Genomic DNA, 15,907 nt, shown 5'->3' on the forward strand with positions numbered 1-15,907 from the left:
TTTTTTTTTTTTTTAGTAAAGTATTTTTCAATCTCTTTGCATAAAGATAAACTGTATAGTCCTTTTTAGGATTAAAGATTTTGTATTAAAATGAATGCGTGAAATTTAGTAGTTTCCTCATAAATTGCCATACTGTTTAAACAGATGTATTTGAGAAGACGTAACTTTTCTTCAGCAGTACGTGCAATGGAGTCATAGGTATTTCTACATGTGATGGGTTCAGATTAAGAGTAGTGATTTCAAAGTAATAAAAGGTATTCTTTGTAGCAGAACAAATATTCCTGTTGTATGAACATGACCTGAAGTCTCCCATTGCTGTGTTTGCATGTTCAGAGAAAATTAACACTGTTATATTTCATGTTTCATTCCTTATAATGTGAAGCTGAGTTACTACTGTGCTAATGGTGCGGCTCCAAAGTTTCTGAAATGCTGGCAATGCTCCAGATTATCTTAAGTGTCACAACTAACAAGGTGAATTTACTTCAGTATTATCTGAGAGTCATTTTAATAAGTTGAGTTAGTGTTTGGGGTACAGAGTCAGGCTTCCTGAAATGTGAATGCCCTTTTGCTGATTTCTAGTTTTGCATCAAGTAGCAAAATCTGAGCAATGCAGATGAGAACCCTTGAAGGAGAGCAAATATTATAGTATTTCAATAACCTTGTAGCTATTTGAAACAGTCTATTAGTAAATGATGCTTATTTTCATGTTTAAATTTAGAAATACTTCTTATATATTAGTAGATATCCATCCCACTCTACACACAGAAAAACTGACAGAGAAAAATTGGAAGCAAGCCCAGGTTTTTTTGTTCCCTGTCTAGTGACCTACTCATAAATGGATTTATATTGGTCCTTTCCATCTTCAGTCTAGATATGGCTTTCAGCATAACAGAGGTCATAAAATATAACCCAGTAATTACTACAGGTTTTCCTAAAAATACAAGGCTTAACTAGAACTCATTCAGAAATATGTTGTTAATTTAAAAACACAGAATGAAATGTTGGGATAAATTTCTCCCAGAAGATTTTGCTATTGTAGTGCCTATTGCTGTAGTAATCCATTTTTAGATGCCTGACTCAGAACTGAATCCAGAGCCATGTGTGGAGCAAAGCCAACAGGGAATACTGAAAAGGGATGCCTCTTCAAAAGTACCTAAAACAGGCTGTAGAAATCTACTTCTGTCAAGTCAGGATTTACATCTAAAAATGGTCTCCTGAAGTTAGGTGCTTGTGCTTCTGCTCTCAAAGAACAGATAGAGGCTTGCTGTGTTTATACTTTGTACAGTAGTTCATTGCCTCAAACAGTCATTGAAAATAGAGGAGATGGGTGTTCCAGGCCATCATCAGCCAGCAGTCAGAGAATCATTTCTATGACATGAATGTAAGACTGTGGGCTGCTCTCGTCATTTGCTGTCATAGCTGTGGCTCTGCTATTGTAGAGAAAAGGTTTCTTGATCTCAACAAATTTGGTGCAAAAATGACCTGTGACCTCAGCTGCTGTCCTGGGAGACAGAAAATGGGGATGGCTTTTCTAATCTCTGCACTGAGTGATGTCCAAGCCTTTAATCCAGTTGTACCGTTGTAATGTGTAGTTCACAAATTGCCCTTCAAGTTAGAATAAAAAATTTTGTCTCTCTCCCTAGAAATATAATAAAAATAGGTTACAAAATTTTACTTTGTTTAGGTGTAATTAGTCCTGAAATTTTCACTGTTCTATAGGAAACTTTAGCAGAAGAATGTTTACTTCTGTATTCATGCATGTATTTATGTAAGACATAAACACTGAAGCCATTAACTCTGTTTAGACTGCAGTAAATTTTGCATGTGTAAAAGTTTCTTGGTGTATCAACAGGAATTTATTTGGTTTTGGACTTAGGTGTCAGTAAAAAGCAGTTATTTGCTGGTTTGTTTTTATTTTTTTGAGGAGGTGGGTGGCTGGGAGAAACAAGTATCAATAGTTTTCTCATTTCTAGACAATTCTCATTTCTAGACTACTTCAGTAACAACTGAACTTTTGGATATGGATCTGGAGTCTTCCAATGGTTAATCCTTTTCACCTAGTTTTATGAATCTGTTAAAAATAATGCATCAACTTGAACTGTGATAAATTTAAGAGCCACTTAAGGTTGTTTTGTCTTTGTCTATTAAAGTGGTCTCAGAGTCTTGTACTTTTATCGGTACTTGTAGATTTTGATTTATAGTCTTTTAGAAGTTGTTCAGTAAAGCAAATAGAGCTGTCATCACTGCAAAGCATGTTTCCCAGACCACAGTTTGTTCTGGAGCTCTTCTCTGAATGCAATGTAGTTCTCCATTTTTTGTCTCCCTCGTGTGGACTAGGACTGGTGCCAAAGGATGAAATCTGAGAGTTAATCAGAAACTGGTGTGTTTTTGTTAATGCTTCATGCTTGGTAGGGTTCTGGTCAAAAATGAACATAATCTTAAAAATGCTGTATAAAAACATCCCTGCACTCCCTTTCCCAGTTCCCCCTTAAGAATGAATGACATCCTCTCTTTAGGTAGGACCTTGCATTCAGCTGTGAATTGTGATGCATATATCTTCCTTAAAGTTGTCTTGCTACATAGTGCCCATCAATGGTAAATAACAATTTCGTACAGATCAATGTTATTTATAATCTGAAAGCTCTATTAGAAAGACTTTATTCCCGTGTAATGATTAAAGTAATGGATTGTATGGACTCAAGTATCAGTTATTATAGGATGCCAATAGAATTACTAGTTGATACTTCATCATAAATACAATTTATTATAACCTGCCTGTATTTTAATGTATACTGTTAGTTGGATCAGTCAATTCTGGTGCTGAACTGAAAGTAAGGTCTGCTCATGGGTTTTCGGTCATGTGCTGATGTCTTGCAACCTTGGAATACGACCTTTTTTTGTTCTGATGTAATTGCAAATTCTTGTAGTTCTAATTTTGTGTGAATTTAACTAATGAAGCATGACTATGTTTCTTTACATAAAATTTCTTCCAAAAAAATTCAAAACTGAAGCATTAAGTGTTTTTTTCTAAGTTCACAACATACTGAGGGATGGGGAGTGCATTTTAAGTCTACTACTTGATTTAGTGAATATAGATAATCTTCCTTTAATGTTTTAAGTGTGGTTATAATAAATATATAAACTCGTAATTTATCCTCCCTCCTAAAAGGAAAATGTCAAGTGCCCTATTTCCCCTTGCCTTTCAGCAATCAAACACTTGCTGACAGGTGGGATTTGATTCCTGACAGCATACCTATAATATGTGAGGTGTTAGCTCCAGTAATGATATTAAATTAGAAGTTCCCATCTCTGATTACCTCCTCATTTGTGTTAGTGTAGCTGTGGATCCATACAGCAAAACACTGAAACAATTTTGTTCAGAAGTAACCCTCCAGGAAAAGGATTATTTCTTTTCTTACCGAAGGCTCCTTGAACATGGTCAAAATAATTCTGACAGGCTTTTTGAATTGAAGTTTTAGAGGTTTCAGTTGTATGTCTGCAAAGTTAAAGTGATAAGGCACACCTGTCCTGCAATGGTCTGCTTCTGAAATGGGCTGCTGTAATCTGTCCTTGCTCTGCTGTACACTGACAGCAGTGTAGGGTGTTCCAAAGCAGTCATGGAAAGAACAGAGTGGCTCCCTGAAGCTGGTTATCCTAAGCTGTTCCTGGAACACTAAGAGCAAGACTATCTCAGAAAATCTATTTCATGTTCTTGGGGAAGGAAATATCACTCTTAGAGACACAAAGAATTTTGAGTTGAGGTAAAATGTTCTGGTATTAGTGTGACTTGAAGCTAAGGCTAAAATACTTCCTCACTTAGGAAGAAGTTTTGAGTGGCATGTAATAAATAGTGATGCTAGTGTAGTGCTGGTTATCTGCTGTTAAATTTTTAACTAGGTTGGTCAACATCTATGTTCAGCCTGCAGCATCTTCCCAGTGGAAGCTCAGTCTGTTAGCTCTAGGATAGGCTTAGTCAATGAATTCCTTTTTGCTAACAGATATGATTTATGGAAGCTCCCATGAGGAGAAAAGTCATGAGGCAAAACCCAGACACCCTTTCATGCTGTAAAAAAGAAGATAGGAAGTAAGAGTCTGACCTATTTTTTTGAGGTGACATTTCAAAGCCTTTGCTGTTGGATTTTCTTTTTTTAATTATTATTATAACAATTCATGTTACTAAAGTTGAAAAGGCTTTCAAAACCTTTTAGTTTATTGCTCCTTGTTTTCAACTATGGTTGATCTTACTTGAAGTCACAGATTACTGGAGAGTATTAATGCTATAGTTATTTTGAAATATAAAGCAATCTGCATCAACTAACGAGTATACTGCATACTAGTGTGAGGTAGCTGCAGTAAATCAATGGAACTGGCAGTAACCTTTATGCTCACTAGTATTTGACAAGCATGAGCACAACTTGGAGTACTCTGTCAGATACCTGTGGCAAGTGTGCTGGTACATTGATTGGTTTCAATGCCTTGTTTGCAAAGTAAAGAAAAAAGGCTGATACTATATTGATTTCCAGGAAATGTAAACTGCTACAAGAACATATATGTACAATTGCAGGCATGGACTGACATGGGTCCTAGATGTAAAGCTTTATGCAAATTAATAAACTCAAATAATTATACCATCTTAATTTGTTTTCATAACAGAACTGCATATTTTGACTTGGGCATTGCTAACTGAAGTTCAGTGACTGTTGGAAATCTGGAAGGGAGGGGTCTTTCCATAAGAGTAATAAATTGTTTCTAGCTGACCGCTTCCTCGGAACCTTTAAGAAACTGATGTTTTGCATAATTTTTCAAAGGCTCCAAGTAGACTGGTTTTTTTTCTTAACTTTCCTTGCTCTCAATTGCCATCAAGTAACCTAAAAGACTTCAGAAAGAGGATGGAGAAAGCATAGGATGAATGGAACCCCTCACTTGCCCCAAACAAGAGGAACTTTTTGTCCATTCACTCTGCTGTGAACCTTCTCTGCATTTTCTTCTTCAGCATCTGGACATCAAATTGTCCAGATATGCTGAAATTAAGTTTATTAAATGCCCCCACATGTGATATATCTGCTAACATGCATGACCTAAGTGAACTCATAAAGTGTTTTGGCTGAGTCAGCCAGAAGCAACTTTGGACACTGCATCCATCCTAGCGTTATTGAAAGCACAGACTCAAGTCTAAAACTGCAGCAGTAGGCAAGCACTTGTGATGAAACATGCTGCCAGTGGGAGGAATGGTGGTGTCAGGATGTTGAATACAATTGCTAAATATTTTCTAAGTAATCAATGACAAAACTGAGTTACAGTCTGCTTTAAATTATTTACAGAAGAATTTAAATTTGCAAACTTAGTACAACAAGCTGCTGCTTTTAACAACACTCAAGTTCTTGAAAATTCAATGCTAAAATGAGTTATTACAAGTGAGTTAGCTGTCTGAAATTAAATTAGGTGATAAACAATTCATTTCTCTGTGGTACATTGGCATTCATGACAACTAGTTCTAGTATGTACCTGAACCCATTATTTTTGGCACTTCATAAAGTGGCAATTGATAGCAATTTGTATTGACAGACTCTTATTGAATATAATTCTCAACAGAAACTAGCTAATCAATTAATTAATCATAGTGTTACTCAAGTTTGTTTTTATGTTGCTCCATCATTCAGAAAATTAACTGTTAACATTGCTTACAATTAATATAACTTAAACGTTTTAGTTTTCATTGGCTGAATTACCAAGCTTAGACTAATTAAGCATTAAAGCTTTCTGAATTACTAGCAAAACTGAAAATTATGTATGCTAAATTGAAAAACACACAACAAAACCTGATTCTATAATACATATCATTTTGCAGTATTTCAAAACAGAATGTTTAGTCTTGCATTTCCTCTTAAAAGCTGCTTGGGTGCATGTGGCAAGTCCTAGCTGCTTCTGAAGGGACTTGAGGGAGTGATCATCAGCAGTATTATGATGAAAAGCGCCATCAAACCATGTTTTCTAAGGCTATCTAATAAATATTTGCATCTTCCCTGGCATTTAAATAAGGCTTTCTTAAAATTCAGAATTGCAAAGGAGCGACTCTATCCTCCTGGCAGGTCATTGTGGACAGATGCTCTAAGTACGAGACTGAAGTGGCTGTGCAGAGAATGCCAAGATTCATCAGTTTGGGTCAAAAAGGCTTCCTTGGAGAGCAAGGGTCTGCTTGTCTGCCTCTGACTGCAGTAACAGAGCCTACATTAAGTACTTTGATTTGTGTTGACAAAAAATTTAGTTACGTAATATTAAAACCTAAAATTCCATTAAATGAACTCTTGTCTCAGTAAACACAAGTCCTGGCCCAGAGCCCTACTTTGCCCATGTAAACGCAGCATTTCTCTGGCAAATTAGGAGAATGACCTTGATCATCTTTATTTGAATAAATTGTGGGAATGCTGGATGTAGAATTTACAAAATGCCAAGTAATCTGTTATATACTGGCAAACTTGTTTGCCAACTCATATACTCAGGAAAATATTTTGAAGTGCATATTTAGATTATATTTTACTTGTACATTGAAAAACTTGTCTTTCATTTTCTAGCGTAGCTTGGTAGAATAAAACCAGCCAGTCATTCTGTGTCTTGGATTTTGTTTGCCAAGTGATAGTTTTCATAGAATAAGGATAAATTAACATTCCATTGATACATTAGTATATCAAGGAAGTATAATTATTTCTTTGTAAAGATATTAAAAGTTTTTTGATTGAGGTCTTCTTTTTTTCTTCAAATAGTTGAGAAAATATTGAGTATTATGAGCAAAGACAATCCCTTCATGAGTCTATTCCCAGAGACAGATGTAATAGGAGACCTTTGGCATGGATTGAATCAGTAGCAATGGCCATCTTCTAAAAGAATGAATTCTCTGTTTTCCTCTATGTGCATCTTTTTCTTTGGGATTCTCATTGTCATTGTATATATTTTGGATTACTTTTTTTCCTTGAGGATTGGCCTGAGGCTGAAAATAAGAAATAAGAAATTAATTTCTGAGTCTTCTATGGATCAAAGTCACTAAAATGTAGAAGTGTTTTTTTCTGGGTTCTCAGGAACCCCAAACCAATAATGACAAAAAGCATCAGAAGCAAATTAATCTGAATTGAATGCGTTTTGTCTTCCTTTCTCTGTGTGCCATCTGACTTAAGTTCAGATAGCTTTTTCCTTTTGTCAGGTATCTTAACAATATTAAGGCTATGTGCCTGACCACTACTGTCAAAAACCCCTCTTTACTAACTGTAAATTTCCAAGACGCAAGGCATATCTAAGCATCACCTCCTGGTAATCTGAACAGCTTTATTAAAAATAACCTCTTAACATGCCCAGGAAAATAATTGGAGATATTAATTAATTGTATCAACACAATAATAAATAATCCAAAGAAAAAGTTTAAAGTAATGGACATTTTCTTTTTTAAAAGGTCACTATAAATATTTTTACAGTGAAAACAAACTAATCCTACAGTTGGAAAACTCATGCAGAAATTAACAGGAGAGAAGGGAAACAGGACTAATGGAGTGGTGGAGTTCAATCCCCTCACGTTACCCCCTGTTCTAATGACTCAATGGAGCAGAGCATCAAGGAGCCTAGAGGAGTGTGCTGCACTGATGGATTTTGTAGCTGCTGGTGTTTGGTCAGTCCATGACTGGCAGAGATTCATGGACAAAGCTGGGTGTCAGGCAGGTTACCCTGGGTGTTGCAGTGCAGTAAGCAATGACTTGCCTGAAGTCCATGTGTTCAGTTGAAATTGTTCTCATTGTTGGGGGACGGAGAGATAATGAAATTCATGGCAATGTGCCCTCTCAAAGTGGGCCATGATCTAGTTGATATTGACAACTTTGGGGAAGATAAAGGTTATTAACTCTCTGTCAGAAGCAGCTGAATCTGCATGTCCAGTTTCTGTGAATCTTGTGGCAAATAGGCTGTATATAAGGATGTTCTGATCCCATCTCCATTTCACATGTTTTTTGGAAGGGAAAGATTTGTGTGTCTCTCTGAAAGAGCCCGAGTCTGAAAGCGTAACAGTGATTGACACTGAAAGCATCTCCTTAATTCTTTGGTAGAATGAATGCTGTGGAACTAATTTTCACCTCAACATACATTTGCATGGGTAGGCATGGGGCGTTCCCTGTCAGATGACAGATGACTTTGTTTGTGGAACTTACTGTTTCTGAGAGAGCTCTAGGATTAAAAGATAATACTGGGGTTATCTAGGTGGCAGTCAGGAGGGTTATATGTTATAATTAGGTCCATGAGTAACATTTGAGTACAATCCTGGTTACCTCTGGTTTTCTTCATCAGTTTGTACTGAGTGGTCTGTATTTGAAAGCTTTTTCAAATATTACGATATATGATGTGTGGAGGGTACCTCTTTATTTCGTCACTAAATAACTGAGTACAATACAAGAATGTTAAGTTAAATAAGATAATTTTGGTCTTATGAGTCACAGTTTCAAGGAAGTGTAAGGTACACAGAAGTCATCCAAATGCCTGCTTTTTTCTCATAGAACTGGCTGGAGGAGAAGCTGGAAGGAAGACTGGGGCTCTGGCTATGTGTCTGAGCAAGAGGTGGTGTGGTAGTTGGGCCATCTCAGAAGGAACACCCCAAATATCTTTTTCTTTGTTGCTTCCTTACCTTAAAAACAATCAAGGATTCTCTCAAAATCACTTCCACTGTCTACTAATTACTATCTACTAATTACTGTATACTAGGAAAAGCATGAGAGATGTTGGACATGTCTCACTGATATATTAATACAATATTAAGGTGGAGGTTTTTTACTTTTCTAGTAGATAATATAATTTAAGTTGGAGTCTGACCTCTGGGGATAGAGGAGGGCTAACGTGAAATGCTACTACAAAATTTCTAGTGCATACTTTTTTCAGACTTCTTTTAACAGAGGAAAGCTAGGATGTGATAAATCAGTTTAGATACCAAAGAACTTGATTGGGATGCTCAATTTTACTATAATAGCCTAATCTAAAACACTCAGTCCTTTTCAGCTCTTCTATACTCTTTTGAAATTTGTTCCCAACAAGAACAATCTCTAAAAATGGGGCATTTGAGACAAGTTAATGATGCTATAGCTACTCAAGATAACCATTGCCTAAGAGTAGCGTTTGCTGCCTAAGCAAAAGGCTGGGTACACCGAATAGTATCAAAGGTGTTCTCTAGCAACTTGGAGAGACTTGAAAAGAAAGATGTATTTGCTATTTGAAATGCCATGCAGTTAGACAAAATCACAGGTTTAAAAAATCCACTACTTCAATGAAAAAAGAAATGCAAAGTGAAAGAGAGGTTAACCTAGTTTTCAAGTTCACTTCTACTTAGATTTTGTATCAAGTTAGAATCCAGGAATTGGGAGTTTCCTTATTCTGTTTAATTTCACTTTCAACATTAATTCTTTGATATTTTTATCAATGCTTATTCCACTAAGTTTGTTCAAAGACAATCTCATTACATCTCTTCCCTCAATCTCTGTCAAAACTTTTCATGCAATTTAAATGCTTGCCTTTCAGTTACTAACTGTGATGGTATAGTGCTGTATTGAAATATGTATCCTGCATAACTTAACTTGCTGTGAAAGTTTGACTTACCCTGTTGATAAATTATATTTAAGTGCTCAGTGTGACCATTAGCAATTTCTCTGTAATTGTGAAAAGTTAAAACAGTATGAGAAAGGAGGCTATTTAGTATTTCAAGAGAGGTTTGTGTGTGAAAGGGAACTGCTGAAAACAAGATTTCTCTATGGAACCGAAAAGGAAAATTAAAATGTTTTTCCCCCAGTCCATTTCTGTTCTTTGCTAACACTGTAATCACTTCAATATTTAACTCAATCTTGTATTCTTTTTGGAAGGGAAGAGAAATGTGTCTGCATATGAGACAAACTGGTTGGGTTTTGTTGGGTTTTGTTTGGGTTTTTTTTGCTTCGTTTTGTTTTTATTGTTGTTTTAGAAGAACAAGACCCCAAACTTTCTAGCCTGAACTTGAGAAGGCAAATGCTGTCAACTTAGACCATTATATTCCTCCTCCAGTAGGTTACCTAACCCAATTCCAGCCTGCCAATGAGAAGGTACATCCCTGAGATGTTCTCTGGCACAGTTTTGCCCATCTTTACCCATTGCCAAGTCTAAATTCTGCTATGAGAGAGGAAGCAGCAGTATTGGAATATCTTTGCAAGTCTCTTTCATTCTGGCAAAGAGACACAGTTGACTCCATTAGTGATAAACATTAGAACACAGCGTGCTTTTTACTTCAGAAGCTCTTGGCCTTCAAGGTTACATATGTATTTCTAATCAATTTAGAAAAATTGAAAGAATCAGGAAAAGCCATATATATTGCATGCAGAGATGACATCATAAGCTATTGTATCTTTTATTTATTAGGGTATTTGAAATTCTATTTCAAAGCCACAAAACTTGCTGCCGTTTTTCATTCACTAGCAAATTAGTCTGTGCAAATAAAGCAGTTGGGGGAAAACAACTTGGTGGGCAGGGAAGAATCTAACTAAGAGTGACTTCTTTTGGAAAAAAATACTATTTACTGGTAACAAAGCTGAATTTTTTTTTTTCTTAATTTTGGGTCAAGATTTGTGAGGCACACAGTCTACTTTCAGAGTGTTGGCACTGGTAGCAGTCAGACTGGTGACTGGGGGGAGGCAATGAATAAAAATAACATTGAGAGCAGTAGATTATCTTAATGAAAACATATGCAGTGATAAGAAAATTTAGGCCTTCTACTTTAAATTATACTACTGCTGGCAAGCTGTTACTGACCCCCTACTAAGTGAAAATGTTGCTGCCTGGTGTTATATACCCCTTCCTGAGCAGACCTGCCTGTTCAGGATAAAAGGATAGGCAGTCACAATAAAGTTTGCAACACCTTCTTTATTTCCATCACCTTGTTTTATTTCATGTTCTTAAGTCCAATCAGAATCTGACCGCAAATTTTCACGTGATTTGAATGAAGGATGGTTTCCCTCCCACTCCAAGAGTGCTATATAAGCACAAACATTTTCAAGCAGTAATATTATCTAGAGTATAGGACTGCCTTCTTCTTCCTTTATATTGCGTGACCTTTCATTGCCATGCCAGTTTAATTAATGTTGCATAATTGCATCCCACTACTGATAAAAAGCTGCAGAGCTGCAGTGTTGTTTTCTTTTGTTAGTCAGGGCCAATTATCTGTAAAGTCACCTTTTTTGATTTTCTACAATCAATCATCACCAATGTACATTAAAAAAAAAAGCTATTTGATCAACATGTGGATTTCCCTCACCCCACAGTTGTGTGCATAAATACAGCAGTGTCCTTTTTGTCATTATTTTTTCCCTTAAGTAAGCAATGACTGACAAAGACTTGCTGGGGCTGGATATCAAGCTTCCTGGATAAACTTTACAAATTTGAAATTTGAAATTTATCATTAGGTTAGTTCCTTCATATAATTAAGATATTTTTCAATGGGGAAAAGCATGCAAGTAGTGCTTTAGTGCATGGGTTGCATGTGCTGTGCTGCTACCTGAAGGTTAGAAGGGACCCCCTGAAGGTCAGGAGCATGGGGAAAGCTAAGCAATCACTGGCTGCTCTCTGGGCCACAAACCTACGGTGACTGCCTGTCCCTGTATGCATGTACTGATTCTAATTTTTGATGGAAATGTAAATTTCTTCTGAATGTCAAGATTTGACTTTACCTTTACATTAATATACATCAAACCTGTCTAATCAAGACACACCTAACACTTTCTATTCTAAAAAGCTTGATGTAATATGAGGAAAAAGTATTTCTTTTTTTGCATACTATTCCTTTTATACCAGAGTCTCTTGTAAACAGTTATTCTTAGCAGATCATCTTGTCTTTCTGAGTTGGTTTCATTTACACCCAATTTAAAAAAAAAAATCAAAATTTTATATATGTTGGTAGATAGTTGTAACTCTAATGTTGTTGACATCCTTCCTAGCTGTACATCTGTATAAGATTTGGCAGGTTTTTTCCCTTTAAAAACAACATTTCTCTTTAGTAATTTCAGTGTTGTCTGGTTGAAGATAAAGAGCTGAAAAGAAAAAGCTACAGATAAAGAAAAACTTGGACTTTAGAAAAGTTGGGCATTACTGGAGGTGGCTGCTATGTTGTAAGAGGTATTTTAAAAATAATTCTGTATGTGTAGTTTGTGCAGGCCAAAATGTAGAATGCCTTAAAGTACAGCTTCAGAAACTCTAGATCTTGATGAAAGTGTTGGAAAGACTTCTACAGTCACTGTCAGTCAGCCTGTGACCCGCTCAGGTTCTAAGCAGAGCAATGATCACAAGTGAGCATTCATCCTTGAGATGAATACAGTAAATTCAGGAGGGAGATGTGATCTAGTGAGGAAATGTGGTACTTTGCTCTTCTCAAATAAAACTGAGCAATATAATCTGACTATAAGTAATATCTATACCCCCTAGCAGAAGAACACATCAAAGCTTTTTATGGCTACTACAGTTAATTGGACTATTCTAAAGATCTGTATATCAATCAACTGGCAAGAGTCTCCTTTAACTATGTAATAAGCAGTGAAAAGCATAAGTTCAGGTATCTAATCCTCTGTAAAACGTTTGTAGGCTCCTCAACTAGTGAAAAAATCTTAATAGAAGTTCATTTAACCAACAGAGCACTGGAATGTTTAAATTACTCATCACATGGGAGCAGTAAGAGGACTCCCATTATCAGCCTGGTTGAAAAGCTAGCTTGCATGCTTTCCTTCATTTCCTCTTCCTATACCTTTCTAATACTTGGATTGATATTGCATAGCACGTGCACTTGTGAGTCATGTTATGAGTGCAGAGACCAGAGTAGTGTCTGGCAGTTCAGTAACACAAACTGCAAATAATGTCACTTTGTGGTGCTGTGACATCTTGTGAAAGAGTAATCAAAGCCTCTTCCTCCTGCTACTCTTAAATATGACAATAGGCAAATGTCCCAATGCTGAAAATGCTCGAGTCAAAGCAGGGCCTTATAACAGGTCAATTATTTCAATTATCTGGAATTCATGATGAAAAACAGCAACAGCTTTCAGGAAATATGCACGAGTCTGGCAACTGCTTGATCAGCTGTGACACTCACTGCCAAATAACATGTCCCATCAGGTTTTGCAAGGGGAAAGCTTGAAACAGGTGGAATATTTTAGTTACCTATGCTCCATGACAGCCCAGTTCTCAAGAGATCTAACAGGCTGCCAATTGCTTGATTAAGTATGACATCACTGGCAAATATCACAAGGTAGTAAGTAACAACAGTATAGGCAGAAAGCAGTACATAGAGCAGATGGATTGCTTCAATTATTTGGGACCCTTGATGAATAAGAACTTCAACTGCCATCAGCAGATCCTGTGGCAGGCGAGTAATAACTGCACTGCTATGACATCACTTTAAAATCTGGTGTGGCTTAAGTGTTTCAACAGCTGGAAAGCTCAGATTTGTCTTAGCACTGGCTTGACCTACAGCTGGCTTTAGTGCTGAGAGGGGAACACTGAGAAAATTGTTTGTGAGTGCTTCCAAGCACTTCATGGCATTTCACAGTTTGTTTTCACACTGCAAGGAGAACATTGACCCAGCCCCAAGCTTGCTGTTGGCACCTTTGGATTTTTTTTTTTTTTTTTTTTTTTTGTACTGCATTTTCCAGGAGTCAGCTGGGGAAAACTGAGAACTACTTACTCTCAGTGCCAGGACAGAAAGCAATAGCTTAGATCTGTTTATAAATAAATTTAGGAAGGCCTCAGCATCCAGAAGATGATCCTTAATTGCGTAATATACTAGGTCTAATATCCGATAGGCCTGAAATTTGTTGGGGGAAAAATGACATAAAAGCATGCACCCTCATTTTGTCTTCGGTCTTCTTCTAGCCTACTGCTCACACAATTATCTTTAATTTCTCTTTTACACTTGTCTTGATGTTAAAACAAGCTTATGATTTTTGCTTTTACAAGAAGATACACTGTACTTTATATCACTATCCCTTTTCAGATAAAAGTTATTTATTGACTCTGATGCACAGAAAACTAGATTACACATGAAAACCTAAAGAACAAAGAACACTAAAGAATTAATGAACTTGAGACAACTAGGGTTGTTGTTTTCTACAAACCAAATCCCATCAGAGTTTTACCAGATTTAAAATCTGATATCTGCTTTGTTCAGGCCTTGAAGGCAGAATAGAGAGGGAATAGGAAGCTTCTGTTTGAGCTAATACAACTTGTTATCATCTTTCAAAAAGTTAATGTTTTAAAGTACTTGATTTTGAACCTTTCAGTGTCTTTAAATTCACCTCAGCACAGAATCGATAGAGAAGTATTTTCTGTAAGTAATTAGCCCAGTTATGTAAATATAGCATAATGGGTATCGCTTATGTTAGAAGATGGATTTCAAAGAATTTATAATCAAAATTTTAATCCTTTCTACTCTTACACTGAAAAAGTAGATAGAACCATAAAAGAAGAATCCTGAGGGCAACTTAACTGTATTAGTTCCGGAACGACATAGAACACAATAATTAAAGGTTTTGGGGAGGCTGAGGGGGAAAAAAAAAAAAAGAAAAAGCAACTTCTTTTTCTTCCCCCTCATCTTTCTTTGAGATAATTAATGAGGGGTATTAATTACATTCCATTCAAGGAAAAAGTAATCCTCATTAATATCCTATATCTGACCTGTTCATTTCCCATTGCAGGGGAAATGGTTTCTAATTGGAGATCAAGAAATGACTTTTGATAGGAACAAATATCACAAACTGATGCAGAAATTTGAGCTTTTTCTCCATTTGCTACTGGTTTGAAATCTGCAAAGTACCAAACCCTTGTCACTGTTGGTCATTTCCATTCAAAATTGAATAAAATTATGAGATAATCTTCTTGCCTGCTTTTACAACTTTAGTGTAACGACTGACATTTTAATGGCATTCATGTGGTCACTGCTTGAGATCAGCTTTCGTTTTTTTTCTTCCTTTCCTTTAATATTCTGACCATACATTATGTACTGTTAACTCAAAATAGTTCAAACTCAGGTATGGATTTAAGTTGTTACACAGTCTGCTCTTCTATTCACATCAGGTTTATGTCTGCCCTGTGAGTCAGAATGCTAATAGTTATACACCTAGCTTAAAAATCAAAGACTTTAAAATATTAGGGTTGAATTATACCCTTTCTCACTTGTGATTCACTTAGCTAAGAGAAGAACATGTTTCATGCTTTTCTTGTAACCATCAAAACTTAAAATTTGCTTTAGAGTGAGTTTTTTTAAAGAATGTCCTTCAAAAGCTGCAGATATAGTAGTAGTAAAATTAATTATTTAAATTATTGTAATAAAATAATGAAAATTGACAGCACTGCTTTTAAGGAGAAGGTTTTTTGTTTTTTGTGTTTTAGTTTCATTTGTTTTTTTTAACTCCAATTTAGTCTTTTCATACTATTAAGACAAGACAGAAACAGTTTGTGTTCTAGAAACAGTTTGTGACCCAGTTGTTTGGTAGGGTCTTGCAATAGCAGAAGCTTGGTAACATAAAAAAAAATAAATTGAAATTACATTTGCTTTGAGTGAAAGAAGGATATGAAGAGAAGAAAAGAATTAAAAAATAATAAAAGCAAAGAACTCAAGGTGACTGTAGGGCAGTAGGCTGAAAAGGGGCAGGAGATCCAGAATGGGTAGAGAGATTCTGGAGACTAAAACAGTTGTGAATGATGCAGAGGGAGAAAGGCCAAGATGAAAATCATAAAGGTGCTCGTGGAATAAAAAGAAGGGTAGCAGGGAGAGGCTACCTGTAGAGAAAAGCTAAAGAAGATATTCGGACAGAAGGAAGAAAGGAAGAGATTAATAGATGGCTCAGGGAAAATATAAAAAAAGTAAAAAGGAAAGAAAGGA

General features: G+C 36.1%; 1 protein-coding gene across 7 annotated transcripts in view; it reads left to right on the top strand.

Annotated features, from left to right (window-relative positions):
- The window catches only part of ATRNL1 (attractin like 1), a 466,156-nt gene that overhangs the window by 360,151 nt on the left and 90,098 nt on the right, over window positions 1-15,907 (top strand). The window lies entirely within an intron of this gene.

The sequence above is a fragment of the Pseudopipra pipra genome, chromosome 8 (genome assembly GCF_036250125.1).
Source record: "Pseudopipra pipra isolate bDixPip1 chromosome 8, bDixPip1.hap1, whole genome shotgun sequence".
Taxonomy (NCBI): Eukaryota; Metazoa; Chordata; class Aves; order Passeriformes; family Pipridae; genus Pseudopipra; species Pseudopipra pipra.